Raw genomic sequence first — 19,158 nt, 5'->3', positions numbered from 1 at the left:
AAAAGCAAAGAGGAGAAATACATCCTGAATGGTCAAGATGTAAAACTCTATTTTAAGACTACTTTTTGGGGGAGAGCTAAGATGGCAACATAGTAGGAGGACCCTAAATGTGCCTCATCCCTTGAACACAGCTATTTAACCATCAAATCATTCGAATACCAAGAAACTGACCATAAGACTAGTAGAACGAACTGCACAACTAGAGGGAGAGAAGAGGCCACATAGAGGAAGTGTGGAGACTTGGTTTGTGGGAGAAACAGATCGTGGTGAGGGAGCCCGGGTTGCAGAGAAAGGTAAGAGAGAGAGAGAGAGAGAGAGAGAGAGAGAGATCAGAGTACCCAGGGATAATCACAAGCAGAACACTTTCCCGAAGTCATTGGCTGGGAAAACTAGAGGGTCTGATTTTTTTGTGAATTTTTGCAAAGTTACCTATAACTTTCTGGATTCACTTGTGTCTTCAGATTTGGGGACGGCAGTTTTCCTGCAATCTCACTTCTCTGATGGGTCCAAGAAAAGTCACTGAGTTTTAGTGTGTTTAGCTTTCCTCTTGTTCTAAGGATCAGAGTGACAACTTCTAATAAGCTCTTTACGTGTTGGAGCTGAAACAGAAAAATCCCTTTTTCCAGTTTTGGGCAATTTCCCTAAACTGTTCTATGTATCCAGCTAGATCACAGGAGATGAGAGATAATTTCTGGCTCCTCTCCCACCTTGACAAAATGAAAACACTTCTCTTGCTTTCACAGAGCTCTGTTTAATGTACAGGAGAGACCTCGTAAGCGCAGAGAGAGAGAGAGAGAGGCCTCAGGGGTCACGGAGCACAGACGAGGGCTATATTCTACTGAGGTGGGATGGGGCAAGATACCGAGGGGGCAGGTGAGAATTCAGGAAAAAGATGATACCTAAGTTGGATGTTTGGGAGTTGACATGATGAAGGAGAGATGAGAGAGGAAGGGCGGTCAGGGTTTAGAGAAAAGCAAAATGCAACAGCGTAAAGATGAAAAGGAAAGTGTCTTAGACGCTTTTTACTTTTGAATGCTTTGCCTGTTTTAGGCAATTCACTCCTATTGTTTTTGTGCTACTTACCTCAGAATGCTCTGCACCGAGAAGGCCATGTTTGTGGATGGCTCTTGCACTCACAGCCTCTTTCAAGTGACCCTAATCCGATTCCATCAGTAGCTTTATTTTCTATTGAGTTGTAAGTGAAAATGTGATACATTCATTTCAATTATAATTTGTTTCTAATGTCTTAATTTATGAGATTATAAAACGAGAGGGAAATCCTTAATTTTCATGTGTTTTGAGAATTTGTTTTGTGAGAAATGCTTTAAACTAATTAATGAGACTAATAACAGAATCCTGCAGGTTGCAAGGTGTTCAATTAACCACAGCTGCCCTCTGGGAACATTCCCTGGACTTCAGCGATCCATCGGAGACTTTTGAGAATTTAAGGCAGAGCTTCAAGCCCAACGCAGGAGAGGACTGACTAATTAGAACAACAGACTGGGAGCTGGTTGCCCTGAGCTGTAGTTTTGCTTTAGTAAGTTTTTCTGTCTGACCTTGGGCAAATTGCATAATCGTTTGGGGGTTTTCTTATCTTTCAAATGCTGATAATACTTGCTTGATTTTAGGCCTTTTAAGGTCTTGGATGAAAGCTGTTTTATAAGCTTGTTGTATTATCAGGAAATGCCAGATTTAGAAGCTATTATTAACTATGGTAGACGCGTGAACGCACATCTGCCCCCTTCCAAGATGAAAAAAACAACAACAAAAACCACAAACCCTCACCGTCCAAGTCCAACTGCTGGGTTGCCATGGGCACAGGGCTCTTTTCATGGTATTGTAGAGCAGTTAACAGTCAGTAGTGACTAGTGGGGAGAAGTTGTGCTTTTACTCTTCTTTTCAGGTCAACATTATTTATTTATTGACTGCAGGCCTCATTATATTCCACTGGGCGGCTTTACAAGTGTCACCACAACGAACGTCTGACATTGGTTCTTGTAACATAAAGGAAATGGCCTGACCAAAATGTGGAATCCCACAGGTAAATAATGAACCTGCTTTAAAAAACAACACTAAAAATTATAGAAGAGATAAAATAATCAGTTTCCAGTGGATAGCTTACAGCAAATACACAGTGCTCCCCTGAAAGCAGGTACCATTTGTCATGATTTTTATAAAGTTTAACCAGACTGGTAAATATTTATGCTAGTAGAAACAACATTCCCTTTATTTCATCTCATTTACATTCTGTGAAAGTATTGTGCTTTTTTTTTTCATGGTCTTATTTGTTGATGTTTTAAAAAAATAAAACAAAGACAAAATTATTACAAATTATGCTACCAAATCCTTTGAGGCAAATATTTCCGAAACATAGTAAGTTATTTGTTCCTGAACCCTTGCCTTGCTTATTCCTCCTTATGCTGTTTGCTTATTTATGTGGAGCTACAAAATATGTTAAGTACAAGGCAAGATGACTTGCCGACAAGCCATCAGGAAGCCCTACTCTGAACCACTTCTTGCCCTGGGAATGGTCTGATGTATGGGCTTACTAAGGAGTGTCTTCCTTCCATGATCAAGGCCTCAGATACCACCAAATTTCCTCAATCACACTAATGTATATAGCTCTGGCAAAGTTACATTTTATTTATTTATTTTTTAAAGATTTTATTTATTTATTCAAGAGAGACACAGAGAGAGAGAGAGGCAGAGACACAGGCAGAGGGAGAAGCAGGCTCCATGCAGGGAACCCAACGTGAGACTCCATCCCGGGTCTCCAGGATCACACCCTCGGCCGAAGGTGGCGCTAAACCGCTGAACCACCTGGGCTGCCCCAAAGTTACATGTTAAACTGGTTTATTCATTTAAAGAGTAAACAGTGTCGAGTATCTAATATATGTTGGGACGCACCATAGGCACTGAGAAATTTAAGATTGATAAAACTCAGCTCATTTTGAATGAGAGCCTTGCTGGATACAGTATTCTTGGTTGCATGTTCTTCTCATTTAGGACCCTGAATATATCCTGCCAGCCCTTTCTGGCCTGCCACGTCTCTGTGGAGAGGTCTGCTGTTACCCTAATATTCCTCCCCATGAAAGTCAGGGACTTCTTGTCTCTTGCTGCTTTAAGGATCTTCTCTTTATCTTTGGAATTTGCAAGCTTCACTATTAAATGTCGAGGAGTTGAACGGTTTTTATTGATTTTAGGGGGGGATCTCTCTATTTCCTGGATCTGAATGCCTGTTTCCCTTCCCAGATTGGGAAAGTTTTCAGCTAGGATTCAGATGCAATGAAACGCCGGGGCACCTGCACCCCGATGTTTCTAGCAGCCATGTCCACAATAGCCAAACTGTGGAAGGAGCCTCGGTGCCCATCGAAAGATGAATGGATAAAGAAGATGTGGTCTATGTATACAATGGAATATTACTCAGCCATTAGAAACAACAAATACCCACCATTTGCTTCAACGTGGATGGAACTGGAGGGTATTATGCTGAGTGAAGTAAGTCAATCGGAGAAGGACAAACAGTGTATGTTCTCACTCATTTGGGGAATATGAATAATAGTGAAGGAGAATATAAGGGACGGGAGAAGAAATGTGTGGGAGATATCAGAAAGGGACACAGAACATAAAGACTTCTAACTCTGGGAAATGAACTAGGGGTGGTGGAAGGGGAGGAGGGCGGGGGGTGGGGGTGAATGGGTGACGGGCACGGAGGGGGACACTTGACGGGATGAGCACTGGGTGTTATTCTGTATGTTGGTAAATTGAACACCAATAAAAATTAATTTATATATATAAAAAAAACTCAGCTCATAATTTCCAGAGTTTTACATTATTATAGCAGAGGAGACAGAAACCCAAACTTTGTAATTTGATTCCTAGGTCCTACCAATCTATTGGTAAAATTTGATTAACTTAAATTCCTCTTGTTAATAGCTCTATCTGGTAACACAGAACCTGGTCTTTTTAATACCCACACCCCCTCCATTACTTGTGGGGATTCTTAGAAGTGATTCACATCTCTTCAAGAATGGTCCTCATATCTTCTCTAGTCATTCATTTTTGCCATGGCCACTCTGGCTGCTGGTGTCCCATGGGAAAGATAAGAACGCGATCCTGGGCGTCTACGGATAGGAAATGGTTCTGGAGACTGGGTAACTGGTGACAGCACTAATCAAAAAGGGGAAAGTAGGAGGCAGAACAGAATTTTGGGGACAGTTAAAAAGTGCATATTGTCTGTTCTGAATTAAAGATGTCTCTCTGATACCAAGTGGAGATGACTGATGAGCAGAATTGCCATTCTGTTACTCAGGAGAGAATTGAGACAGTTTGGGACTTGTCAGCATACACAGGCTGTTGATAGCATATTTGTTGGGACAAATGGAAAGTGTTTAGAGAGTGGACAGAAGGAATATTTATCACAGAGAAAAACAGCTCCAGCTTGTTGTTAAAACCATGTTTTGATAGGTGAGAAACTGGAGAGAATATGAAACTAAAAGGTATTGTAAAGTAAGGGGTCGAGGGGTCCAATATCAGAGGGAAAGGGCACACTTTAGGAGACTGGTGAGCCAGAGACAGACTCCAACAGCTTCCCAGTTTTGCTGATGACTGCCCCTTCCAGAAGGGAAGAAAAGTCTGAAAACTGAAATTTGGAGTAATTGGTTCCCTTGATAAGATTCTGTGGCTTCCAGTGTCATGCTCCAGATATCTTTACCCTCCTAACACCAAGCCAAGCCAAGCCAAGCCAAGCCAAGCCAAGCCAAGCCAAGCCAAACCTGTGGAGGCCGAGAAAAATCAAGGCCATTCCACCTCAAGTTTAGCATTAGCACAAGTACAGCCATCTTAGGCCTGTGAATAAGAGCTGAACTTTACAGGAAAAACTGCAGAATGTCCTCGGCAGAGAATCCCATATCAGAAAGACAACAGAGCCCACGCCTGTGGCAGAAAGTCCCCTATGAGAATGAGAACAGAGCTCAATGCCCTTGAAAGCCCCATATCAGAAGGTAAACAGAACTTGAGAAATTCCTCCCCCCCTTCTGAAAATCCCCTAGACCAGCCCATAAAAAACCCAGCTGTAACCCACTTCGGGGTCCAAGTCCCTGTTCCGCTGTGTCGGGTGCACTTGGACCCAAGCTCGAGCTTGCAAATAAACCCTCGTGTGTTTGCATCGGTGTCGGCTCCTTGGTGGTTTCTCGGATTCACAATCTTGGGCACAACAAAACCAATATGACTTCTGTGTGTATATGTGTGGGAACGGTACTAGTCAGCCCATTGCAACTACCGATAGCTGTACTCACCTATGTGTTCCTCCCTCTGCCATCTCCTGGGTTGCCTCCTGGAGGAACCAACACATTGGTTTTTGTGATGATCTTTTTCTTGCTTAACAAAACCCCATATATATCTATAGACCTAAGTAATATCTTTTCCTTTGCCTATATTAAAACTTTACAGAAGGGCATGCATCAAACTATATGGTTCTTCCCTAATTTGCTTTTATCACCTGACATCATGTTATTAAAATTCATATATCATGTTGCCTGTAGCAATACATTTTATTGCTCTGCAAATATCCCCCGATTTTAAAAAAATATATCGTAATTGTCATTGGGAATTTGGGTTGCACACATTTTTACTATTACAAACTATTGTTGCTATGATCGTCTTGTGCATGTGCAAAAGTTTCTCTCCGAGGAGTGTCAGACAAGATAAGCAGATTATGCCGTGATAAGAAATCAACCCTTAGGCATAGATGGCTTAACACAGCACAGGTTGACTTCTTGGTTGAGGAGTCTCAGGGACCCAGGCTGACAGAGGCTGCATTATTATGCCTCATTAGATGCACCTTCAAGAATATGAGGCCCCCTTGGCCAATGTGGAGAAGAGGGACACTGCAGAACTGCACTGGGTCTTTCTGTGCCTTACCTTACAAGTGACAGATGACTTCTAGCCACACTTCCTTTACCTAAAGGAGCCATATGGCCAACCTAATGCAAGAGAGGGAGAGCGAGAACTGCGAGGAAGCAGATGGAATGGGATCACTGTCTCTGCCACTTAGAAGTGAAGTTCCTGGGTTATAGGGTTCATGAATATTCAGCTTTACAAGACAAGGCCAAATTGTTTCCAAAGTGTTGATGAAAATTTATACTTTCAATAGCAGTGTAGAAGAGATGTAATTTTCCTTAAAGCATCCAACAAGTATTTTCTCCCCAAAGTCTTTTTTTATCCACATTTTGTGCTTTATCTTTGTACTTCTAAGTAATGTGAATAGAGATATTCTCATGCCTATTATTCTTATGCCTAAGTGATAGGTTAAATGAGCAATGTAGCATGTTTCTGTTGTTTTTCTTTGTCTCTTCTAACCTTCCTCTGTGTCTGGTAATAGCACCTGATCTTTGATTTCTTGGACCACGTTTCCCCACTGCATGTGGTTATGACTCTGTCACTACAGCCTGATCACCTCCCTTTCCTCTTTCTTACCATAGGAAAGGGTATAAGACAGATCCTGCATAGTTCAGATTATTTGATGCCTTTGCTACAGGGTTGGGCCTGTGACCCAAATGAGATAATCGGAGACTAATGTAAAATTTTGCTTACAGACGTTCAGAGAAAGACACTCTCTTTTAATGAGACTGAGAGTTATGAGGCCCACGTATACCCGGAGCTGCCATTGTCTGCCCACCACAGCCACCTTGAACACACTATCTGCAGAATAAGGCCAATACAGAAAGTAAAGACAGGCCGAGTACAGCAGGAAGAGAGAGATACAGAGCCTTGGCAAAATGGTTCGATTTCCTTGATTTAGCTGTGTCCGAAGACCAGTCCCTTTAGTTTTCAATTATATGAGTTAAAACATTCCCTATGTTAGTTGTGTTCATTTCAGATGGATGTCTGGGGGTCCTAATTAGCTAGTTAGTATCAGGGATGAGATCGGATTCTAGGTCTTTAATCTCTTGGTTGGACTCTCTTCTCACAAGTCTTATTGTGACTCTCAGCTCTGTTTTGCTAGGCTAAATGTTACCAACTTCAGTTTTCATATTGATTTCTGGTGGTAGAGGCCTAAGAAGATTTCAGTACAAGAGGACACTTTAAGATTTTGAGGAACCATTTGGAAGGGTACATCGTGAGTAATGTGTCACAGCACAAATTAATATATTAGACAATTTTGTCATTGTTCCCAAGTCTAGAAATTGATTCTTGAGTTCCTTGGTCCACGGCACTATAAAAAGTTACACATCCATCACCTTACACAGGATGGTGAGATTTTATCTTTGTACTTACCTCAAAGTGACAAATAGTTAATTAGACACATAAAGCATTTTCTAACATAGACAGTTTTGAAGTTTTGCTGCTGACAGAGAAAGGAATTCCAGAGAGTACAGGGGTCTGAACACAAAATAAATCTAAAACTCTCTCCAATGTCTCAATAACTGCCAAGTCAGCTCTGAGGCTAATTAATCAAAACAAATTTACAATTAAGCCCACAAAGAAACACTAATTACTATGCTTGGCAGGGGGAAAATGTGCTGAAAAGGGAAACCTGAAAGTGAGAATGGAGAATGGTCTCCTCATTGTCTTGTCAAGGGCATTGCTTCAGGGCAATTGCGTAAGGGCACTGGAATTTCTTGTACAGACAAGGATGTCTCATCAGTGTGAAGGCTGGAGATGCAGGCCCTTCCTCCTGGGGAAACGCAGGGAATCTTGTACCTGTCCTGCAGGTTAAGGCCTGCTATGAACTGAATGTTCGTGGGTCCCCCTCACTGCCCTCATTCATATATTGAAGCCTATTCCCCAATGTGATGGTATTTGGAGGCGGAGCACTTGGGAGATAATCAGGTCATGAGGGTGGAGCCCCGTAATAGAATCAGTGTCATTTTGAGAAGAGACAGGAAAAAGTTTGCTTCTCTCTACCATGTGAGGACACGGCAAGAAGATGACCATCTGCAATCAGGAATAGGATTCTCACCAGAACCCAACCATGCTGGCACCCTGATCACAGACTTCCAGCCTCCAGGGCAGTGAGAGATAAGTGCCTATTGATTAAGTCACCCAGTCTGTGGTATCTCTTTATAGCAATCTGAACTAAGATAAGGCCTGTTCCTTCCAGAAAAAATATGACATTTTTTGGAATCTACCCCTTGGCCGACTAAGGAATGCAGAAACTTAACTTTCTGGAGGATCCATAACTTTCCCAGTCATATCTAGAGAATAGGGCTTATAGACCCCTCTTTCACCGGTTATTTGTATTACTGACAGTCTCCTGCCTCTGAATTCCTAATTCTGCAGACTGAGGCACATTGGCCTCACATGAAACCCAACCTGCTTCAGCTTCCAGAGGATAATGGACTTGAAGCGGGTACAACTTAGTTACCTTTGTGGTCATTGGCTTGGTATTGATACTTGATGACACTGAGCTATGATACTGGACACTGTCTTTGGAGTTGTAGAACCTTTCTCTTGACTTTCAGTCCCTGCCTTTTATTTTAGACTTTGGTTTCTTCTACTCTATTTCCTTCCCCTGCAAGCCTGCCTGGCTCCTAGAATCTTGTTCCTAAAACCTGGCTGTTATTGCTGGATGACAACTGTTTGCCTAATTCCTAATGCTTGGTCTCTTAGTCCCTCAGTGCATATGGACTGACCTATCAATTGAGAGATTCTGGCTAGAGTCCCCCTCTTCCTTCTGGGAACATAGTTGTGTTATGTTATCCAGCTTCCTGTACTGGTAGGGGAGCCCATATGCCTCAGTTCTGGCTAATAGAATGAGTGGGGAAGTACTGGACATCACTTCCAGGTCCGGCCCCCAAATTCTTCTTATCGGTTCTCTTTTTCTTTAATTGCTTGTTGGATGTGGAAGATTCAGTGGAAGCTTCAGAGGCTCTGGAGGAATTGGACACATAAGATGAAAAGATCCCAGTATCTGAATGATTGTGCAGAGTACAGCCCCATGTTACCCCGACACTGCGATATGGGGTTATTTGGTAAAGCAGTTAGCTTGTCTTGATGAATATGCCTTACCTGCATCCATTCAGGGAATAGATACCTGCTGAGCACCTACAGAGTGCTAGCTAGATTCTGCATTAGAGGCTGGGGTTTAATAGTGAAAAATTATATATACCTTGGCTTCACAGCTCTTCTAATCTAATGCGAGTGACAGTGGGGAGGAGGGGCTTGTGAAAGGACATGAAAGCCAAAGCAGCATGATTAACAATTTTAAGGAACTGATGCCTATTGAACGTGATATGATGAAATTGAGTAAGAAAGACTTCCTGAAGTTATGGACCTTGAATTGTTATTAAGATAGAGTAGTCTGTGAGTTAGTTAATAGTTTATGTGAACAAAGAGGCTCTTCTGGATAAAGTTAACTAGAAAAAAAATGTACTGTATTTTAGGGTAAGAATCCAAAGCTTACTGAGCCTTACTAGGTCCCAGCCAACGTGCCTGAGCTCCTGTTTAATTCTCCTTATATTATAAAGTAGATATTCTCTCTACTTTTTGCTGCAGGCTGAGGCTCAAGGATGGTAAATTACTTGGCCAAAGTCACACAGCTGAGAAATGCTAGGACTGGCATTTTGGTCTAAGCCTATTGGGCTCCTATTGCACTGTGCTGTTTGGTTGGGCTGAAGTTATTGCTGTCATAGCACCAGAGGCAAGAGACCAGACCCTGCCCTTAGCCCACGTGGCAGGCTTCAGTCTGGGAATGAAAGCAAGCACAGAGACCTTCCCTCCCCGGAGAGATACACACTCCATTAGTTTTTCATTTGCCAGAAGCATCGGTTTTTTAATATTTTCTCTTTCCTTTTATCTCAGGGGAATATCAATCTGTACAGATTTATTATTAATTCCCTAGTAACATGCTTAGCTGCTCAAAATTTTTTACTGTTGCTTGTAAAAGAAGGCCTGCCTGTTCTTGAAATTTCAGGGACTTCGATCACTCTGGGATGAAATATCACCTTGAGGGACGTAAGGAGAAGAAGGAACTGCAAGAAAAAGTGACTCCCTCCACCTCCCACCCTCTCTGCCTTTTCTCTGGAGCAAACATCAGCCACTTTTTGGAGGCTTTCTTTCCATCAGATTAACCCTGTTTCTCCAGGGTCCTCTCCTTCCAAGGAGTATCAAACTTATACTTAAAATAGCCTTTCCAGAGGAAATGAATCCTCGGGCGAAGATTCTGGCTTCCTCTCTCTTTTTTGTTCAAGTTTCTTTTTATGCCTCAAAGTCTAATTTTTAATAGATTAATATGATAATTAGGATATCTTTCATATATGCATGAAAAAAACGTACTTTTGATTGTTAATCTGAACTATTGAAACATTTTCAATGAAGATTCAGGAGCGTTAACTTCTATACACATACACATTTATTTAACAAATACGGATTAGGGGGCCACTATGTGTCAGCGCTGAGCTGCTCCCAGGGAAGTGACCTCGGGCCCTGTGGAGCATGTAGTCTACTGGGAAACAAGAACCTTAAAGACACACACTGATAATTTTATAAAATGATGTAAACCATAAGGTATATATAAAGCATATCAGCTATATTATCCCATCAGTTAAACTGCCTGAATTTGGTGGGAGGCAAGCATGAAATCATTTTGTTTTTCTCTAGTTATATTTTTGGTTATATTTGATGATTCTCCCTTTCCTGCTTGTTAATGACTTTTAGGGATTATTCCATAACTTTCTATCTACTTTAGGATATAAAAGATTCAACCCAGGCTAATTTAGAAGTCTGCTCCCTTGTCCAACTCACTCTTGCTCCCCTCAACCAGCCCTGGCTTGACCTCTGGGCGGATGTGCACTGGGGAGAAAGGCATGTCTGCTTTCCACTCCGTTTTCCAATTTGGGCCCCATCAGTGGTGTGTGGGTTGGGAGTGTGCTGAGGTAGAAAATAATCACAGAAAAGGGGCAAAAGAGTTTTTAATTAGCCAGTGCTATGTGTGGTCCTGTCTTGACTTCTGCTTGTCACTATGGTGGCTCCCCTTCAGCTCCCGCCCTCACCTCCAGTGGTGCACCTGGTAATTAACTGCTTGATGCTAGGGCCCCTCACCTATAAGGCTCCTCACCCTGGGATTCAGCCAGGCACCTCACTCTGGGCTGCTGGGTAGAGTCTAGCCAGGGAGCACAGACATGTCCCTGTCACTTTCCTTCCTCTCCTCTTGTAGACATTGGTTTTGGGTGGGAGGAAGAAAACTAAAAGCCATCTTGAGATCTTTGAAGAAGAAGAACAGACTGTCATGGGTCTCAGAAAGCATTTGGTGTAATCTCATCAGTTGTTCAGTAAATGCTCACCTTAGTGTGTACATATTAAGGGTGCTGGAGTTTGAATGAGATGAACCCAGGTCCTGGTCTTGCTCCTGCAACTTTGCAGATTTTGTGACTTCTTGAATGTTACCTAAGTTTTCTAATAATAACACCAAAATCTCCTGAGTATGTATTATGTGCCAGATGTTCTACTAATTATTTCATCATTTTATCTTTTTATCTAATTTTATCTTTAATGACAATGCTAAGAGGCAGTTACAAATATCTCATTTCACCGATGAGACACTTAGAGGCCAGAGAGGATAAATAACTTGCTTAGGATGACACAGTTAGTAAGTGGTGGTAAATTTAATAATTTAAACGCAAATTAAATTATTTAAACTAAGACAGTCTGAATCAAGCACTAGAAACATAATCATTTCACAATACCAGTCTCAGTTTTCTTATGAGGAAAAGTAAAGAAAATACTGGCATTTATATCATAAGCCTGTGAGAATTAGATGAAAGGCAATATACCTAAAATGTGTGGCACATGAAAAGCACTGGGAAATTTTAGCTAAAGTTATTTAAAATTATTTTTCATGTTGAGTGTTTTAAAATATGGAGCTACACTTAGCTCATCACTGCAGCTAAATAATTGCTTAAATGCCTTGGCTTGTCCTATAATGATTTTATCATCATTTAGTGTTCTAAGCACAATTTGCTACTAATAAAAACATTTATGGTTTTTTTTATAATTATTAACACATCATTTATAGTAGCCGTAATGTTTTTTTCCTTTTGAAAGTTCATTGCTGCAGCTTTATATAAATCCAGTATGCTAAGTGCAACAAAATATTCTTGTACATGTATATCCAGAGTGATTAAAAATTTGCAAGCTCTTATTCTATGTATATACATGTGGCAAATGTGTCATATGTAGATACACACACAGTATGTGTGTTTGTGTTACATTAGTATTTGACAGTATAGGGCAGAGTGTAGTGAGTTATTTATCTCTCTCATTCCTCTGCCGGAACTTGGAAACTAATCTTTCCTATTTCATGTTAATCTATAAAATTGACACATATATAATAAATTATAGCAGAGATAGGCAAAGTCAACTTCAGTCAAAACGACTCCCAGGCCTCCTAGAATTGACTGTCGGGTGATGGAATAAGCACATGTAATTAATGAGGGGAGGTAGGTCGCCACAGAGGCATAGACAAGGGAGATATCCATCAGCAAGTGCTGGTAATTCTCATCTAAGCATTGACCAGGGGAAAAGGAGGCTCAGATCATACAGAATAACATTTAACTCTTGTGGAAACAAATACAACAGGCAATCCAGTCTGATGTCACTAATCATCGAATGTCTTACTCATAATTTGATCTTCCAGGTTGGTTTTCTAATAGAGGAAGAGCATAACAGTATCTGGTGGGAATAACAGTTGTATTTTATAATATCAATTAAGAATGGACGTTCTGACTTCCTGGTTCCCATTCCTGAGAGATGGTTCTCTCTTTTTCCTTATAGGACTAACCAATTTTGAACCTGCCATCTTCATAAAATCACTGAGCCCTGGACCTTGGTGAATTTACCAAGTTTTGCTACACTATGAGGCATCTTGGAGGAACTGCCTGTACTTCCAAGAGTACCAACAGGTTTTAATTTTTTAAATTTTTATTTATTTTTATTTTTAAAAAAGATTTATTTATTTATTTGAGGGGGGGGGCGGGAGAGAGAGAGAGAGAGAGAGAGAGAGGTGGGGAGGAGCCAAGGGAAAGAGAATCTCAAGCGGGTTCCCTGCTGTGCACAGAGCCCAGCTCAGGGTTTGATCCCACCACCTGAGCTGAAACCATGGGTCAGACACCTGACTGACTGAGCCCCCCAGGCACCCTTCAAACATTTTTTAAAAAAATACTTTATTTATTTATTCATGAGAGACACAGAGAGAGAGAGAGGCAGAGACACAAGCAGAGGAAGAAGCAGGCTCCATGCAGGGAGCCCGATGGAGGACTCGATCCCAGGACTCCGGAATCACGCACTTTGGGCCGAAGGCAGGCGCCAAACCGCTGAGCCACTCAGGGATCCCTCAAACAATTTTTTAAGTCACGTTTCTCTTTCATTGTGTCTCTCACTTGTAACATGTGGGTATGACATTTAATTTTACTCTATGTGCTAGTGTAATCTAGTCCTCTGAGAAATGGTTCAGTGATTCAGATGAATTGTTAGTGGGGGACATTCACTCATTTATTTAAAAAACATTTATTGAAAACCAATTATATACCAGATTTTCCAAAAGGCACTGGGTATATCACAGGAGTCTGCAAATTTTTCTGTGGAGGGCTAGAGAGCAAGTAAGTTAGGCAGGTGGGCTGTAAGATTGCTGGTCACAATTAAGCTCTGCCATTGTAATGTGAGAACAGCTGCAGATGATACCTAAACAAATAAGTGTAATTTATACATTTTATTTATGAAAGCTGAAATGTGAATTTCATATAGTTTTCAGTTGCCATGAAATATTACTCATTTGATTTCCTTCAATCATTTAAAATGTAAAAACCTTTCTTAGTTCATAGGCCAGGCAAAAACAGAGCAGGCTGGGTTTGGCCTGTGGGCTTTATTTTGCCTTTGGTATATAGCAATGGATAAAACAGATAGGATATTTGTTTTTTTTTTTTTTGGGGGGGGGGGACTTAACTCTGGTGATATATCCCCGTTGATCAGATTGCATAAACTTATGATATGCATGTGACAGCAGCAGGGCCATCCCCTTTCTACTCACAGAGTGCACCCCTAACATTTGTGGGACCTGGAACAAGGACACAAACCATAAGTATGTGGAAAGTGCACAAACCATAAGTCCAAATATTTGAAAGTTATAAGTCAATTTGGCAAAGTGGTAAATAAAGCATATTCTATCATATTATCTTTTTAAAGCTTTATTGATACATAACACTGTGTCAATTTAAGGTATACGATGTGATAATTTGGTGCATCTGTATATCGTATTGCAAAATGTTTACCGTAATAAGGCGAGTCAAGGTGAGTCAACATATCCTTTGCCTCACATTATTACCACTTTGTTGTTGTTGTTATGGTGAGAATATTAAAGATCTAATCTATTAGCAACTTTCAAGTATATAAATTTACCACATTGTACATTACATCCCCAGAACTTGGTCTTCTTAAAACGGAAAGTTTGTACCCTTTGACCTACATCTCGTTTTCCTCATTTCCCGGCCTCTGGCAGCCTGGGAGACTAGATTCTAATTTAGAATTCTCATACTCTTTGGAGTTCCGCACCAGAATCCTGCAGCCTGAGAAGGTACAGCCCTAAGCGCAGGCCTGCATCTGGCCCCACTTTCTCTCCCCACTCCCAGCTCCATCCTGCATTATGAGGGGCTTCATGCACATTCTTACTGACATCTCAGCCCCTAAGTCCAAGCTCTGATCTTCTCCATGAAAACATCTTCCCTGTGGCCATCCCTCGGGTCTACCTGGGTAAGACAGAGTATAGGTCTTGGAAGCAGCTTTGGGTCAGTGGGGTCCTTGGACTATGGTCTAGAAGAGGGAAAGGGCTCGGGCTCCATGTGCCATATCCTATTGGGAGAGCACATCTGAAGGGTAGCCAGTGAAGGGTCCTCATAAGAGCGGGTCCAGGAGAGGGGCGGGCCTCATGGGAGAATGGAGGATGTTCCATGCTGGACGACAGCCCAGCTACAAAGGCCCTTCTTCACTTTTGTCTCACCCGTGATAGAGGTTCTCTGTCTCCTTCCTCCTTTGGACTTCGCATCCCTCTTGTCCACCCTTTGTTTCCTGTTTGAAACACCATCCTTCTTTCTCCCTTTTCCTCCTGCCCGGAATTAGTCTTTTGGAGGCACTTTGGATGGGATCCAGAATCTTTTCTGGCACTTGTCCTAAATGCTCATTTGAATCTCTCTTTTTTTTTAATTTTTATTTTTTATTTATTTATGATATATATAGAGAGAGAGGCAGAGACACAGGCAGAGGGAGAAGCAGGCTCCATGCACCTGGAGCCTGACGTGGGATTCGATCCCGGGTCTCCAGGATCGCGCCCTGGGCCAAAGGCAGGCGCCAAACTGCTGCGCCACCCAGGGATCCCTTGAATCTCTTTTTTGTTTATAGTGTGTTTCATGAGAAAAAGCAGCACTTCACTACAAGTAAGAGAAACAGAGAGGGAAATACCTAGAATGTAATTAGATTAATACTTTGAGATATGACTATGCTATAGGTATTATGTTTCCAAAGGATTACTTATTCAGTATTTTACAGAATAAACGTAAATAGTTGTTGATTTGCAAATGCTGATAAACTATGAAAGAAGATATGAATTGAAGCAAAATGTGAAGGAACAAAACATCTATATGTTTAATGATACTAAATGCTGAGTGCTTTGATTGTCAGGCACTAGTGTAAGGACTAATATATGTTGACTTATTCAATTATTTCAACCCTATGAGGCAGAGAATATATCAGTATCAATTTTATAGATGAAGAAACTGAGGCACAGAGAAGCCAGGTAATTTCCCTAAGGTCAGATGGCCAGGACTCCAACTCGGGTAGTGTGGTTGCATGCTTACTTTGGTATTAAAAGCTATTAATATATATTCAGATGGAGAGTGCTCAGACTTTTAACTCTTCATCTTTAGAGATTAGCTCTTAGTTGCATCTGCAGAAGCAGAATTCAGTCAATTACCTTAGTGGTCCCTCTGAGTTTTCTTAGAAACTATCCTTGTAATAAAGCAATGGTAACTTCCCTTGTTTTTCCCATGGCTGGAGTTTGTTCAGTTAGACTATGCTCACCCTATTTCTAGAATTTTCCATTTCCAATTGCTTTCCTTTCTCTGGGGGACTTACCCACTTTTCCATACCACTTGTTCATAAGACTTGCACATTGTGAAGCTCTTTACATTTAAAGTCAAGGAAGCTGAGAGCTGCAAAGGCTTAGTTCTTGTTCAGTCTAGTTTTTTTTTTTTTTGAGACAATACTTCCAAACTTTTTTATCATGGTTTAAACGTGTATCATAAATAGAAACTATTCTAGATAAACAATAGGAGGTTTGTTTATCTGTAGGTATATTTGGAATGGAACAACTGTTTGGAAGTTGTTTTTGTTGTTTGTTTTCTTAAGTAGTCTCCATGTCCAATGTGGGACTTGAACTCTGAGATCAAGAGTTTCCTGCTCTACCAACTGAGCCAGCCAGGAGCTCCTGGAAGTTATTTTTGTAACTATGTGAGTGTGATTATTTGAGATGTCACCCTTCTCTAAGGTTTTCCGAAGTAAGCATAGATCCTTGAGTTTTGTCAAAGTCTGGGTGATTATCCATGTGCTTTGTTTTTTAAGTAAATAATTTACCCAGGTTCCTCACTAGTTATCAAATAAATCAGGTATAAAACAGTGATGGCTTATAAAAGATGTCAAAATATACTAAAGGAAAAAGGATACAGCCCTATTACTTGCTATTGACTTAGAGATTATGGATATTAGATTTCATTTAATCATGAGCTCCTTATGTGCCAAAGTGGCATTTTTTCATAAATGGGTTATAAAATAATGCATTTATTGAAATTTATGTGTAACTACAGGCTAATATCTCACAGAAAGTCTGCTTCTTGAAGTGTGAATTATTTGGTTCAAAACATCAGTCAGCACACATAGACTCGTGATATTGATGACACAATCATACTTCAAGATAGTAGGAGCTTTATATTTGTCAGCAACGTATCACAAAACTTTTTTGGGTTTCACAGTATTTCAGTGGCAGTAATAGCAAGTACCATAGTACTCTCTTTTTGGATGCTTTTTTAATATTGAGTTTTAAGGTGCTATTGATTATAAGATGCAGCATCAATTTAAAAAGAACTTTACAAAGAAACATTTCAGCATATCAAACATGCACATCAACTGTGTGATTATATCTAGATTTTAGAAACATTACAGTGTGAAGAAATCTATGTCTTAGAATTGAAGCATTGTGGCAATTCTTACTAAAAAAATTAGTAATAAGAACAGCTGAAATGGTTAAATAACTCTCTCAAATACCATTTCTCCATTTTGATAATAATATTAATGATATAGATAGCATCAATTGAGAGTTTTCTATTTGCTAGACATTGCCAATGCTGACCATGGATAATCATATTTAATATTTACATTAATTCTTTCAGGGGGGTACCATTACTACCCATGTGTTAAAGACAGATTCAGTTTTCATGTTCAGAGATTAAACATTAAGACTGGTATTTACCTATAAAATATGTGCATAATGGCCAAATGCCCATTTTCCATTTGTTACCCCAATTCACCTCTGTCATTGACCTACTGGCAAGATACAGAAAGCAAAAAGATAAGACTTTTTGATAACTGTTTGTGGGTGCCTTGGAGAAGGAGGAGGCAATAACAACAAATTTTATGGAAACCTTTTTGCTTAGGTTCAGTTTAGACTCTGCACAAGGATACCTTTTATCTAGTGGTATGGATTTGTGATTTAGTCACATATATGAGAGTGAATATAAGGCTCACCCTTTTGAGAACTATTTCGGTACTGACCATTAGCTTCTCATTGTAAATATTGTGCTGTGGGGAACAAAGAGAGTATGGGATTTCCCAAAGCTGGGAGACTTCTGTACTTGAGCCCTATCTTAGTTTGATTTCTTCCAAAAGCAGACTAAGATGAGGATCTGGGTGCAAGTATATTACTTGGGGGGTGGGGGAGGTAAATCGTAGGAAATAAGGCGAGGGAATAGGGAAATGGGACAGCAGAGACTGTGGTCAAGACTGTGGTAATGAACAGATTACTATTTTGGGCAACTAGATTTTACTCCTGCAGGAAACTTTCCAAAGATACTGTCTAGAACATACCTGGAATTGTCCACTGAACCAAAACAACTAGTATAGTTATCTGTGATATTCTGTCCATTGTTGGTTGAGAATTGCTTCTAGCATGCTGTTGCTCCAGCATTTCCTGGCTAAGAATGCTCCAGTGGCCAGAGAAAGCCAGAGACACAGGAGATTGAGGTGGGGTTCATAGTCATTGGTGTATGGGAACTGGCCACCAAAGTTGCAGGTGACATCAGCAAAGGGCTGAGGGGATATGGGCAAGGTACCAGCAATGTCTGCCATAATGTTCCTGAAATTGGAATCTAGAATTCAGTGAATCAGGGTGAGGTTGCTTCTAAATGACATCTCTTACCAAAGAAGCTATGCTCAGGGGACTATGATAGTCCTTCCAATAAAAATGTGATGGACCTGGAAACATATGCAGGTGGTATGGGTGTGAAACCCTCCACGGTACTCTCTCACTCAGATAAATCACCTTCGTTCTGGCTCAGGCTTTCACTGAGATAGCTTCAGGCTTCATCTATTTAAATTTGAAATGAAAGTGAGGGTGAGTGCATTCATTTTACTCAGATGAAGCAGAATCCATCATAATTGCAATTTGATGGCAAATGTAACATCTCTCTCAGCACTCCGTTCTTACCTTTACCATCTGGTTTTCTTTTCAGGGTCAGATTTCACAGAAGCCACACCCCCCTTTCCTAGCACCCAACAAGTCCTCCTTACCTTCTTCTTTCAAAAACTATGTTGTGAGATGGGGAGCTGGGTGACTCAGTCGGTTGAGTGCCCGACTCTTCATTTTAGCCCAGGTCATGATCTCGGCATCGTGACACTGAGCCCCCTGTTGGGCTCCATGCCCAGTGGGGATCTGCTTCAAGATTCTCTCTTTCTCTCTGCCCTTCCCCACCCAAATAAATAAATAAATAAATAAATAAATAAATAAATAAATAAGTAAAATCTTAAAACATTTTGTGAGAGTTACTACAGATGAGGGAAGAGGAGGAGTATCAGGGCTGAACAAATGAACAGAGGCCAGGTAAATTCACTAGTTCTGTG

This window comes from Nyctereutes procyonoides, unplaced genomic scaffold, assembly GCF_905146905.1.
Source record: "Nyctereutes procyonoides isolate TBG_1078 unplaced genomic scaffold, NYPRO_anot_genome, whole genome shotgun sequence".
In the NCBI taxonomy this organism is placed as follows: domain Eukaryota; kingdom Metazoa; phylum Chordata; class Mammalia; order Carnivora; family Canidae; genus Nyctereutes; species Nyctereutes procyonoides.
The sequence above is the reverse complement of the archived record's forward strand: the minus strand, read 5'-3'. Positions refer to the sequence as shown.